This window comes from Schistocerca cancellata, chromosome 1 (assembly GCF_023864275.1).
Source record: "Schistocerca cancellata isolate TAMUIC-IGC-003103 chromosome 1, iqSchCanc2.1, whole genome shotgun sequence".
Taxonomy (NCBI): Eukaryota; Metazoa; Arthropoda; class Insecta; order Orthoptera; family Acrididae; genus Schistocerca; species Schistocerca cancellata.
This window is the reverse complement of record NC_064626.1, coordinates 488,241,638-488,256,857: the sequence shown is the minus strand read 5'-3', so window position 1 is coordinate 488,256,857 and position 15,220 is coordinate 488,241,638.

Here is a 15,220-nt window from a genome sequence, read left to right as displayed (position 1 = left end):
GTTACTTTCGCTGTAAGGTGGAAACAAATCTTCGTTCAAAATTAATTATTCCCCCTTTCTGGAAAGCATTCATACAATTACTATTGAAGTTACGTACCTGAACACGGAGACTTGGAATTTCCCAGTCAGCATTCGAAGGCAGTCGTGAATAGGAAGAGTACTCACATTTCGGCTTGATGATGACTCCATTTTGCAACTGACCAACTATCCTGACGCTATAGTAACGTCATCTAGCGAAAAGAGAGGTTGAGCGCATCAGAGCATTTCGCGGATTCCAGTGGATGTAGCACACGGGAAGGTTATGACAAAAGACAAAGTTTATAATACAGAGGAGATTGTGTGAACTCCCCGTAGCTTCAACTCAAGAAAGACTTGCCGCTCCGTCGATGCCACACTCACCATCTTGAAGCAAATGACTTTGGCGATTCCGCACTGCTTATATACATTTTCAAGGCGATTTGTTGTACTCGAGATACACCCTCTATTAAAAAGCATTTGTCTTAGAATTAGAATTAGTTATGGTTTCAACATCCGCAGTCGTGAGTAGGGAAAAGATATATTTTCCTCCTATTTCTAAAACGACTGGTTACTTCAATAAACAACGCTTTTCACTTTTCGCAGACGATAAAGTACTGGGCTAATCTATGTCTTGAGTGCCAGGCTCAGCTAAGACTGACTCGAAAAGTCTATTTTATAGAATTCATGGTATTGTATTTTGTAATAATGTCACCATGTTTTGAAGTGAAAATAAGAATTAGCTTTCCAATACTGATTGGCATTGCATTAGACAGGGGCCAAATGAATATAATCGGGTATTATGCCAGAGAGGAAGGGAATACAAATGAAACTATACTATCCTATGATACAGCAGATAATGTCTTATTGTTAACGCTTCAGTCCTAGATGGGAGAAACTCCGCTGCTAACGTTGTAGGCGTCATTGGGGAAGTTGTGTTAGATAGAAATGTAGGCGAATTTCCACATTTCACATCACTGGCCCAACTGAAAATAACAAATACCTTTTCTTAGGAAGACAGATACGATCATACGTGGACAGTCAAAGCTCATCGATAATTCGTTGACTGTGTTATTATGAACAATAAAATTAGTGATCTACTTTAAGATTGTAAAGTGTTTAGGTTTCCAGATATTGAATCAGACCTCGTTTTGGTTAGTTCGCAAACTGGACGGTTAACAAGATGGGAGTAAACTGAACCAAAATGTACTAACAATGAAGAATTATATGAAGTATACCGTACGCAAACAGAGAGTACATAATTTTTATGCCAAAGAAGATTACAAGGCTATCTATCACATCTAACAACAAAAATATGTAAACGAAGAATGGGAAAGTATAAGGACAGGTGAAAAGGAAGAGCGAATGCGGTCTTGGGAGAGGTATAGATGATGGATAAATATAATTATTTGTTTAAAGCATAGTGAAAATTGGGTTTTTGGAAGAAAGAAATAATTTCGGAAAGGGAAAGATGTACAGGTATGGAGTGAAGAAACGGAGAAAACACTCAGAGACTATGAAGCAGCCTACAATAAACGCCTGCCATTAGCTACACCAGAAAATTACGAAAAATGTAAAAAGAAATCAAAGAAAAGGTTTAACAAGAGTAACTCATTAACAACCTGGGGAAAAATATGCAAGCAATATCCAACATGGTAATCATGCAGAGAATTCGTGGCGTACAAATTACTAAAACGTCTTAATACAACAGAAGAAAACACAGTAAGGATAAAGTAAGATTAAAAATAATTGATGACGAAACGTGTAAAAACTTCTACGAGTGTTTGTGGTGTTGTGAGATCAAAAATGTAGAAGATAACATTGAAATAAAATTCAACAGAGTTCATCCAATAATGTTATCAGAATTGAAATTAACATTAGAAGAATAAAAAAATAATAGGAAAGCTTTTATTCTAGACGGAACTAACAATGAGTTGGTAAAATGTGGCGCAATGTTTTTTGAACTAAGGTTCCTCTGCATAATGAACTAATGTTGGAAGAAGTGTAACGTCGACCGCCTATTAATAACATCACGTCGTTCCAAAATGGAAAGCAAAACAAGACTGGTTAAGTGAGATTACTTGTCCATCATCTGAGTGGTTGTTACAATAATCGAGTTCGAAATTATTTTTGCTTCTCTTCGTGGAGGTAATACTTCGCGTTATAAACACGTTATGGAATCAGCAGCTTTTATGTAGTCAATTCTTCCTGAAATTAAAAAGGAAATAATTGAATTAAATGTTAAAAATAGAAATTTTATCTGCGTAGGATATTTTCAATGAAAGAGGCAAATGGGACGCCACAAAGTGGATTCGGCGAAAGCAAGTCTTGTCGATACTGCGTCATCTTCAGCAAATTCAAGTTAAATTTGCGGCATCAAAATCGTAAGATTAGTTTCGTCACCTGTCTCATTATACATGATTTGGAGAAAAATTAGTGAGAACTCTGTTCTCATTCATACCAGACTTTGTTTACAGACGTTCTCCGTATTACATGCCCACAATACAATCGTACCACATCTCTATCACCAGGCACTCCGTCTTGAGGCCACAGGTGGCCCATCGGGGCCATCCCACCGCCGTGTCATCCTCAGTTGACGATGCGGATAGGAAGGACGTGTGGTCAGCACACCACTCGCCCGGTCGTTATGATTGTTTTCTGTGACGGGAGCCGCTACTATTCGGTAGAGTAGCTCCTCCATTGGCATCACGAGGCTGAGTGCACCCCGAAAAATGGCAACAGTTAATGGCGGCCTGGATGGTCACCCATCCAAGTGCCAGCCACGCCCGACAACACTTATCCACTGTGGCAAGGCCGTTGCCCTCTGTCGATCACCTTCCCCCACACAAATGGAGGGCACTATGTATCGTTAGCGTGTCCATATCTGCCGAGGTCTCGCAAGGAACGCCCTAAGTCAGGAGTGATGTCTTCTCTTGTGTTGGAGATCATGCCATGAAGAGTTTCCTCCATTCTGGCCAATAGGTCGTAATTTCACGGACTTATGTTGTATGTGTATGAGGGGTATTCCAGTATCTCACTCTCTCATGACGGGTGATTGGATGTAGTCCATCGGCGACCCACATACAACACGAAGGCAAGGAACTCAATTGTTATGACCATCAGGGGATCATCCCGAACGGGGCTGATCTTGAATGACCTACCTAAAATTTCGAAGCACTTTCACCCATCTGGCCGCCGTACGATACTACAATGGTGCATCACGTAGTCCCTAAAAACAGTTATGCGATCTGCCTCGTGCCACGTCAGTCTCGACCCACGCATGTTGTTCGTGTTTCGTAAACATACTGTTTATGTTACGGTGGTGTTGCGGTAGCGTAACCTCTACTTTTTATGCAACCCTAGTATTCTCCGAATATGTCTGTAGTAAAGTTGTACGCAAAATTGTGAAATATTTACAACGGAATACTTGGTAATTCTAAAGGTGAAAAACATACGTTATTGTAGAAAAGCAGTGGTTGCACGTAGTTTACATATTCCGAGGACGTGTTCTAGTCTGTTTCCCGGTTCAACATTGACTATGCTAGATTCATGACGATCTGCAGCTTTGAGATAGTGCACGGAATTCTTCTAGGATCAGCCGGCCGGGGTGGCCGAGCGGTCCTAGGCGCTTCAGTCTGGAACCGCGCGACCGCTACGGTCGCAGGTTCGACTCCTGCCTCGGGCATGGATGTGTGTGATGTCCTTAGGTTAGCTAGGTTTAAGTAGTTATAAGTTCTAGGGGACTGATGACCCCAGATATTAAGTCCCATAGTGCTCAGAGCCATTTAAACCATTTTTTTCTTCTAGGATCTATTACTTATCAGCGTCACACCTGTGCGGCGAGGCTCCTTGCCTACACGAGTAATGAGGCATTTGGGATATGATAAGGAAGGTAGAGGGAGTAGTCCTTCGGTATCTTCATTCTGATGGTTGGGTCTCATACATTATTATTTTACTATAAATTACATTCAAGTTATTCAGGTCCGCTTATAATGGCCACATACGCTGCTACAAATTGGAGATCTGATTTTCAACACATTCTTACGCAGAGTAACCCGTGGACATTATGTTCATAATGCCTCAAACGCAAAACGACCTCATACTGCAAAACCGACAGTCATGTAAATTGAGTGTTAACGTAGAGTCCTTTTATAAAGTGGCACTCTGTATCCTGTACCAACAGGGCACATAACATCGAAATTAATTCGTTGTAATGAATCTTCTTTTAATACTTGGAGTACTTGAGTGGCTTCACCACTTTTCTCGCAACTTCTCATTACTATCACAGATCAATAATTCGGCACACTCTTAATGTAGAGTGACTCGAATAAAATAGTTGCCTAGTGTAAAGGAATTTTCTTTGGCATGTGTAACGTGTGTATTTATTTGTCTTGCAAATACAAACACGCAGTACAAAAATTTTGGTATATAATTCTACATATTATGAAACCAACGTTAATAAATCTCCATATGAAATAGTGCATTTATTCTGGAGCAGCAGGTCCAAAGAAATTAATAAATCGGTCGAAGAGGGCGATAATGGTAGCTGTACAGTTGACGGGAGAAATGACGGACGGTTTGGTGCAAGAATGGCTTCAATGTTGACCACGGATTAGAAGTATATCTGGAGTGAGCACTGCGTTTTGCGCATGTTGTCGACATTAAAGTAGGTTTGTCATTTTATACCGGGATACCACTGTTCACTTTTGCTTTCTGCAGAGCTCAAAACTTTAGTATTTGACCCATTTTCTGGGCTTTTAAAAATCCGAGTAAATTTTTTAAACCAAAACGTGTGGATTGTCAAGCAAAGCCTTCTGCCGTTTGCATCAGTCAGCTCTAATGGTGAAATCCATCTTGGTGTTCACACACGTAAAAGGCAATTAAAATCTACAGCAGGATATATCTATTTCTTTTGACAGTGAAATTCAGAAGAGTCTGTGTAGAAGTTAAACTTTTCCTTTCTGCATTCATGTCTGATTGTTCACGCCTCCAATATGTACGATCACTTGTTTCTTTTAAACTGGTATATACTTACCATGTAGGACTACGTAATACAAGGAAACATTTTTGTGTTTTATTCAAAAGAAAATTTCTGTGAAATAGTTTAGTCTTGTCTGAAAAGATGTTATCCACGACAGAGAATACAAACCGAGTATGAGTGTGTGTTTGGGTGTGGGGAGGTTGGGGAGAAGCAACAAACATCAGCTATTTATTATACAGAAACTGTAAGTAAATTTTAACAATAAAACAGAGTTGAATAAAATTTTTCTGGGTTTTTGTCAGCAGTGTCAATATATATAAAACTACTGACGTTTCGGTCCCTTCTATAGCGAGCCTGAAGAAGGTCTCTTGCAACAGGGACCAAAACGTCGGTAGTTTTATGTATATTGACAATGCGGTCAAAAACCCAGAAATACACTCCTGGAAATGGAAAAAAGAACACATTGACACCGGTGTGTCAGACCCACCATACTTGCTCCGGACACTGCGAGAGGGCTGTACAAGCAATGATCACACGCACGGCACAGCGGACACACCAGGAACCGCGGTGTTGGCCGTCGAATGGCGCTAGCTGCGCAGCATTTGTGAACCGCCGCCGTCAGTGTCAGCCAGTTTGCCGTGGCATACGGAGCTCCATCGCAGTCTTTAACACTGGTAGCATGCCGCGACAGCGTGGACGTGAACCGTATGTGCAGTTGACGGACTTTGAGCGAGGGCGTATAGTGGGCATGCGGGAGGCCGGGTGGACGTACCGCCGAATTGCTCAACACGTGGGGCGTGAGGTCTCCACAGTACATCGATGTTGTCGCCAGTGGTCGGCGGAAGGTGCACGTGCCCGTCGACCTGGCACCGGACCGCAGCGACGCACGGATGCACGCCAAGATCGTAGGATCCTACGCAGTGCCGTAGGGGACCGCACCGCCACTTCCCAGCAAATTAGGGACACTGTTGCTCCTGGGGTATCGGCGAGGACCATTCGCAACCGTCTCCATGAAGCTGGGCTACGGTCCCGCACACCGTTAGGCCGTCTTCCGCTCACGCCCCAACATCGTGCAGCCCGCCTCCAGTGGGGTCGCGACAGGCGTGAATGGAGGGACGAATGGAGACGTGTCGTCTTCAGCGATGAGAGTCGCTTCTGCCTTGGTGCCATTGATGGTCGTATGCGTGTTTGGCGCCGTGCAGGTGAGCGCCACAATCAGGACTGCATACGACCGAGGCACACAGGGCCAACACCCGGCATCATGGTGTGGGGAGCGATCTCCTACACTGGCCGTACACCACTGGTGATCGTCGAGGGGACACTGAATAGTGCACGGTACATCCAAACCGTCATCGAACCCATCGTTCTACCATTCCTAGACCGGCAAGGGAACTTGCTGTTCCAACAGGACAATGCACGTCCGAATGTATCCCGTGCCACCCAACGTGCTCTAGAAGGTGTAAGTCAACTACCCTGGCCAGCAAGATCTCCGGATCTGTCCCCCATTGAGCATGTTTGGGACTGGATGAAGCGTCGTCTCACGCGGTCTGCACGTCCAGCACGAACGCTGGTCCAACTGAGGCGCCAGGTGGAAATGGCATGGCAAGCCGTTCCACAGGACTACATCCAGCATCTCTACGATCGTCTCCATGGGAGAATAGCAGCCTGCATTGTTGCGAAAGGTGGATATACACTGTACTAGTGCCGACATTGTGCATGCTCTGTTGCCTGTGTCTGTGTGCCTGTGGTTCTGTCAGTGTGATCATGTGATGTATCTGACCCCAGAAGTGTGTCAATAAAGTTTCCCCTTTCTGGGACAATGAATTCACGGTGTTCTTATTTCAATTTCCAGGAGTGTATTTCATTGAATGTGACAGTGGCCGCGGAAGCCTACTTTTATACTAAATACAGTGTTAGATGTATAAGTGCAGACATTTTGATAACTCCTCATTAATAGTATACCCACCAGCGAGTTTTTTCCCCCCTGTGTCCAATAGACTACTAGAAGTTTTCTGTGTTATCGTACCTCCACCACAAAATGAGCTGCGCCTGTCGGTATGGGATCACTGTTTTGCATCCACGTGTCCACACATCAAAATCTGACCTGCTGCCTAGGGGAAAAATAAGCATTAACGGCTTCCCTTGTTCCATATACTTGGAGGTATTAACCAACCTAAAAGCATACTACTCTCAATAGCTACAATTATTGTTGTGCAAATGAAGTAATTACTGATGTCATTTGTTCAGTAAAAAGAAATTATATCCCTGACACCTTCTATGTGCCATAGGAATATGGAATAAAGGTCTGACAAGGAAACGGTCCAATCTGAATTACGTAAACCTGCCTTGAAATTTTTATACAGGAACGATGCATAGAAAGAGCCACAATATCAGACTCTTAGCCGCAAACACACACCGAAAGTAGTCTTCTTAAATGGTTAAAATTGTCAAATAAATAGCTCGTTAGGCGGCAGGAGAAGTGGTCACCCCTGACGTAGCTATAGCAGACAGCATATACGCTACACGGTGGGCACACAACTTTCTATGTCGGCACTTTGTTAAACAGATAACATGTCACTTAATTTGTAAAGCGATATTCAGTTCTTGTTGATAGTTTCTCTAACACAAATGTTTAAATTTACTGTCTCTCGAATTTCAATTATTTAATATCCATATTAATTAGCAGCTACCTTTGCGGTATGGCTAAGATAAAACTGAATTATTTTTCTTTTGATTTCACTATAAGTGCTTGCTAATAGCATATGACCTTTTGTAGGTTACAGGGTCTCACAGTAAACTGGATTGTGATCAATGCTTTTAAACATCCGCAGCTTGAATATGAAGCAAGTCGTAAGCAATCGAAATCACCTACTTCTCCTGAAGACCTAGATATTTATTCTTTATTAGTGAATTCCTCGGACATTCATTCGAATGATGTCACCAATTTGTTAGAAATTGTACGAGCGTTAGGATAAACAGGAAATAACTTGGACGAACCTGTGAAATGTGGTTCGAATGACGATTATTGTGCTAATAAAGTATGCAACAAAATCTGAGTACCTTCCAAGCACAAAGAAAACATCAACAGTGTTAAACGCCAGAGACAACAATATGACTTTAAATTTTTTGATTAAACGAAGGAGATATAAAACGCTTAAAGTTAAGGAATGAGCAAAGCCGGTTTTATTTCATAAGCTCTAAACATGAACTGTATAAACAGAAGAAAGATTCATAGGATGTACGAAATTTCCGCCAAAATAAAATTCGCAAAGTGATTAAACAAAAACTGTTTGAATGGTTTAGAACAGCTCATGAGGGTCAGTCCAACAGTACGGAGAAAGATCTAAGAGGTTGGGCCCTCTGAACTGCCGATGGGATGAACATTATTGATTTCCAAACTTCTTTGACCTACGTAAACAGCTTTGGGAAATTACGTGGAGTAGGAAGCCACAAAATTACGATGTTTACCTCAAGTAAACATTTGGAGGTGATGTCACAAATAGCTAATACTATAAAGAAATTCGGAGCTAGCGCAAAGACGAAGCTTCTTGTTACCGCGTAAAATTATGTGTATGAAGTCAATCAATCGGGTTTCTAGCAAGGGCACTGTGGAAAATTTACTTCACTGTTTCGAGAGGAAAAAAAAAAGTCCTGTGCAGTCGATGAACGACATGACACATTCACATGCAACAATGCCAATGATAAGTACCATTGGATTACTGTTCCCTCACTTTTATATCTGTGTTCAGAATCATCATGGCAAATCAGGAACAAATATGAAAAAAAATCTGATTTCTTCCAAAAATTCTTGTAATCGACGTAGCATAATATGGAAAAATGGAAGAGAATAATTTTCAGTGTTTCATCCGAAATATCTTCTTACCGTCTGAAGAAAATAATGTATTCTTTTGTTGGACTCTTGGCCTGGAATTAACGACACCTCTGTGTTTAGGAGATCGACGAAAAGACATTTTATATAATTCTGATTTCACTCCGGTCTAACAGTGCAATTCAGACGCTCGATAAAAAAAAGATTTCAGCACTGTAAAGCATTTTTCAGAAAGTTCTCGGACAATGCAGTTTCCGATAAGCTTTTGTCATCAAGGATTTTTAGCATAACAGTAAATTTAAACTTCACTCACTTCTGCACTGTTAGTTTTCAGCACCACATTTCACAAATTCGACCAAGTATGTATGGAGAGGAGAGAGATAGATATCCTCGGAATGAGTGAGACCAAATGGGAGGGAAAAGAGTTAAAATTGCTGAGAGGTGGATACAAATTGTACTGGCAGAGTCACAATAGAGTGGCAAGGAATGGCATGGGCCTTCTATTTCACGAAGACTTTGACCCCATTACACATGTAAGCTTTGTAACTGAAAGCATAATTAAAGCCAGAGTGAACATGGGACAGAGTAATTTTAACACACTCCAAGTGTATACGCCTCAGCAAGGGTGCAGTGAGGATGAAAAAGTGAAAAAAATGGTTCAAATGGCTCTGAATACTATGGGACTCAACATCTGAGGTCCTCAGTCCCCTAGACTTATAACTACTTAAACCTTAAGGACATCATACACAGCCATGCCCGAGATAGGATTCGAACCTGCGACCGTAGCAGCAGCGCGGTTCCAGACTGGAGCGCCTAGAATCGCTCGGCCACGTCGACAGGCTTGAAAAAGTGAAATTACTGGAAGAACTGGAAGACCAAGGAAGACAGCATAACATAATAATAACTGGTAATTTGAATGCTCAGATCGGCATTGATAGAAATGGGTTCAAGGAAGTGATGGGACCTTTTGGATATGGAAAAAGAAATTGTGAGAGTGAATAAATTCTAAATCTGTGCAGAAGGAATATATTTTAGTAAAGAATACATTCTTCAAAAAATTATGTAGTCATTAAGCTTACTCGATATGGCTAGGATGGCAAATGTAAGACAGTTATCGACAAAGTGTGATCAGACAAATTAATAGGAGAAACAGTGTGGGACAGCAGAGTTATACGAAGTGAATGTCTGGATAGTGATCACATGTTACTGGTAAATAGTCTAAATTATAAGATTAAAAGAGTAATTTCTTTTCAAAGAATGTCTAAAATTAGGGAATGGAGGCTGAAAGGAGAAGAAAATCAGAAAAATTTCCAAAAGTTAGCAGCATAAAAATTGCCAGGAAGAGAGACTGCTAGGGTGAACATGGAATGGAACCTGTGCAGAACGTCAATAGTCAGTAGTGGCGTGAAAATATGAAGCAAAAGAAACGGTAAAGTACAGGAGAAAGCAAGTTGTTCGTGGAACAATAGAGTGAAAGGTAAATTGAAGGACTCAATATAGAAAAGAAAAACGTAGAAACATCGGAAAAATGGACTGATGTCAAAAAATGAGAACAAGGCGATAACGTAGGAGCAGCAATATCGATAGAAAAAACCCCAAGTAAAGAGAGCAGTGAAAGAAGAAAAGGAGAAGGGTTGGGAAATAGTCATCCAGAAACTATAGTAAGACAGCAAGAGGAACCAAAATCTGCTCTATAGACTGTTGAAAAGTAAAAGATCTGACAGAGAAAATATAAAAGTGATAGAAACTAATGATGTAAATATTGTCAGGGACGTGCTGAAGAACTGTATTTGCAATCTCACCGAATGGGGATAATGAACATAAGAGCGACACCGATGTCATTGATGAAGAGGAAGAATAGCATCCAATTCCTTGGTCAGAAACTGAAAATGGCCTGAAACAGATGAAAGTTGGGAAGGCGGCAGGAGTAAGATGATATTACAGTGGATGTGGTTAAGGCAGCTGGAATCCAATCAATACAGTGGTTTCACCGGATGCTGGAGGTGACACGGAAAGAGAATAAAGTGCGGAATCATTAGAAAAATGGAATTATAATACAATTGTTTACGAAATAAGATAAAAACAAGTACATCAACTACCGAGGAATCATACTGCTATCACACTGCCTTAAGGTACGAAACTGAGAGAAATCTTAGAACATTAATTTGAGGAACAACATTATCGATGCAGAAGTAGCAAATGAACGATAGACTCATTTTTTCCCTCCATCAGTTAATGGAGAAGTATTGGGAAAAAGGAAAGCAACTGATAATAGCGTTCCTGGATTTGGAAAAATCATACGACACTTTACCAAGGCATAAAATGTGAGAATGCTTGAGAAAACGTAATGTATCTGATTCGCCACTTTAAAAAGTTCGTATACTGTAAGAAGGTTTGAAAGCACGTGCAAACAGGAGGTTGAAGACCGAAATGGTTTAAGAAAATGGAAGTGTTCAGCAAGGCAGTTAGTTCATTTCCCCGTTACTCCTCATTATACTTATGGGCACAGTCATGAAAGAAATCAAGGAAATGGGACATGAAGAACTCAGTGCTTTTGCTGATGGCATCTTCTTTTGTGGAGAAACGGAAATGAAGGTTCAGAGGAGGCTGGATAACTGGAATGAATAATGTGAAGAATTCAAGTTGAATGTGAGTAAGAGCAAGAAAGGGAGAATGAAGGTGAGCAGGACATCCATGTCTTGTAAGATTACACTGAAAGGAGAGAAGGTTGAATGTCTGAAAAGTTTAAGTTTTCTCGGTACTGTCACATCAAGCGATGGAAGTGCCAAACTAGAAGTATGAAACACTGTGTCGAAGTACGAAACCAAGTGCTCAAACTATTCTGGGAAAAAGTAGCCCCTTTAAGAGCTAAACAGACCACATAAGAAATGTATATCCTGTCAATCACGACATATGGTCTGGTGACCTGTGTCATAAATAAGAGAGAAGAGAGACAGATATAGACATATGAAATGAAGTTAATTACGTTAACTCCACAAAAAAAAAATCAGAAGAGACAGCCAGGAACGAATATGTAAGGAGAAAACTGCAGTTGATCTTGGCCATGGAGGAAAGAAAGGGCGTTGCAAGACTGAACTAATTAGGTCTTGTGAAGCGAATGCACCGGACTCGAACTCCACGTCAACATTTAGAGATGGAGGTACCAGAAAAAAACATTGATTGGGCGGCACGAGAAGCGATGGGTGGACTAGAATAATGAAGATCTCAGGAGGAGAGGAGAAACGTGCGATGCAGTGGAGAGAAAAAATACCAGGACGGAAATCGATGGAGGCATATCGTTCACAAAGTTCTTACTGTTTTCGGTGGGAGAAAATCCTCATGATGATGATACTGATGATGATGATATCGATTATGCGTAGTACGCAGCACAGTACATAGTACGACGGCCACAACCATTCATTGCTGCCTTCCACTAAGGTCATAGGTAATTGCTGGTAAGTGCCTGAATGCTTTAGATTTAATTTTGACAGGTGAGCCTGTTGTAAGGGAAACGTATATTTTCATCATCCATTTTAAAATGGGAAATTAAGCTGTCGTTTGCTAGTGGATCCCATTAAATCTTGGTTGTGGTGACAGGCCGAACATGTAGCGTCAGCCGAGGACTATGTTAGATTGGGAAGGGATCAGTTTGGTTCTGAGTTGACAAAGGCAGTGAATGAATGTTACTGTTATAGTCACATACTGACCAGTGGTGTAACTTGATGTTTGTTTCGTTTGCGATGCATTGAACCCACTTCCCATTATAAAAATTAAAGTTGTATGTGAATATCGAACATAAACTACGAGAAATGCTAATTTACTATAAGAGAATTGGCAATACGATAAAAAAGCCGCATAAAACCGAAAAACAGCGATGGCTGTCACAGAAACCAAAAATTAGGTGAATCTTGAAAGGTCTCTGTTAGATTCCTTTCATGCTATTTTCCTCGATTTATTGTTGTTTACGTCACACGTTTGCAGCTCTAAACTTACTGTCGTATTTCTAAATTTATCTGGGAGGAGACTGAGCAGTGGAATATTTTATACTGACATCTAAACACGATCAACTTGTGATACAACATTTTCAAACGCAATTTTATATGTAATTCTTGTCATACAGTTTCCTATGAATCTCACATCCACCTCCTTTACGTAGTGTATATGATGCCATAAGATATTGTATCTCCTTCCCTTCTGGGATGAAAAGATGCGTGAGTGAGAGTATTTGTAGTTGCATGCTCCGTGGTAGCAGAGAAGTTACGTCTGCTAGAGAACTGTAGGACCAACGTCTGAGTATGTAGATACGATTTCTAAGGCAAAGACTTTTGTTTCCTTGGTGTGGTTCTGTCCGTCGCTTGTCAGGTGGGTAAAGGAACCTACCTCTCTGGTCACTACCTACTGTATCTGCGGGACACCCTCAGACAGGCCCACGCTAGTCAGTCTGCGGGCAGTCTCTTATGTGGTAACATCTCCGGGTATCCGCGTGTTTGGTGAGTCCGAAGAACAATGAAATTCTTAAGTTTTCAGTCTAACTGAAATATAAATTACTTTTCTTACAGATCTACATCGAAAATTTTCTATATATATATTATTTTAAATCGGGATGCAGTGCCATTTCAGTGTTGGTTTCGCAGTGTATTGCGGTAGTTCCTTTGTTTCCAATCCAATAAAGGAAAGTGGAAGCATGTTGACGTAAGGCGTAATCCTGATTAAAATCATCGCTCTTTAGTGTGAATGTGCATATAAGTGTTTTAGCTTGTTGAAATTCTTGAAATTAATAATTTCTCTTTGTGTTCGACCCATGTGGTGTGTGCTTTGTAGTAGCAGTACCACATGCTCGTAAAATTGTTCGAGCCATCAGGTCAATGCTATGCCGTTATTAACGCAGTTCGGAAGTGTGTTTGGATTTGATTTCTTGATTAAAATCGTTATGGAATTACATATTTTCTACAAATGTTCTTGTGCACGTGGGACATGTGCTGTAGTAACGAAACAAGCCGTCGGCTACTCTTTTGCATAATATTTCGCGTGTTTAGACTTAATTAATCGCTATCGCGAGCAGTTTTTCCTTCTTCTTGATTTCTAGAAACATTTTTATAGAGCATTTTGGTAAGATTGTGGTTATATCGAACCACGTGATCTTTGTCTCAACTTCTAATACCAGTTTGTGGTTATCAATTGGGAACACGAATGCGCGAGGAGCGGAATTTCTTTGCTTAAATAGAATGGTTTGATGATGGTTCATTTCCTTTTTTATGTACACTTGAACTATCTTCGTGTGCTTGTTTGAATGCAGTATCCAATCCTGTTGTCTATTTTTTGTTTCCTATTCTTAGAAAATCACATTTTATGTTAATTGAACCCTCTCTAAGTAACACTTTTCTTAATTAATTTATAATAGTAAATAAGGTACCAGCTTTGAGACGGACTTAGCGTGTGTTATCCGTTTTATTGAACACTGATGAATTTAAAAAGAAACATGAAAGTTGAAACTTAGTTACTTTCCTTGATTCTAATTTTCCCCATCATCTGTTAACTTAAAATAATAATAAAATGATAAATAATGAGCTGATAGTGTGGGTGACTACTGCATAGATTTAAAAATTTATAACAGTAACAAGAATTAGTATGTCAGTCACCCATGCACACTTTCCACCCTAAGTTCGGAAGCTTTTAAAAACACTTGGCTCATTATACATGGCGACCCTGCTTTTTTATTTCCGCTAGACCTTGGAATTGCTGATACGTTGGACTGCATAGGTTTTACTAATCTATTATTTTTTTCAGCGCTAAAACCACTCATATGTTGCTTCTGAGCAAAGTTTAGAAAGACTCATGACGTTGTTGAGAGACATTGTTGTGTTGTTTTTTCCTATAACTGCGTGTTTTATATGTATTTATTTTGCTTGTAAATTTCACTGACTGGATTGGGGATGTATAAATTTTTTTTGCGTGTGACAAATTGCGTACTAGGTTGTGTTAAAAGTATACCTTTCGTGTGAATTTTATAATTTGTGGATATATATTTTGTAATTAATTGATAAATGTAATGATAACGCCTCCAAGTTTTCATACAGACTTACATACGCTTCCTTTCTTGATAACCAACGTGTTTTTGATAAACTTTTTATCGTTTTTCTTCCTGGTTTCATGAAAGAAAGAAGTGTATCCCAGCACAGTGTAGAAGCAGAGAAAAAATTACAAAGGCTTAGCGCTACACTGAAAAATGAACATGCCTCCCAACAACAGCTTGCACCAGTAGTGCCGACTAAATTCAAAGAATGTGTGCACAAGGCACATAAGGCGCTTTCGGGTTTCGTTCTTTAATGCGTGCTTGCAAACCAGTGTAGGTTCCTGACATATTGCTTATGTTGTCATTTGATTAGCTTCTACAG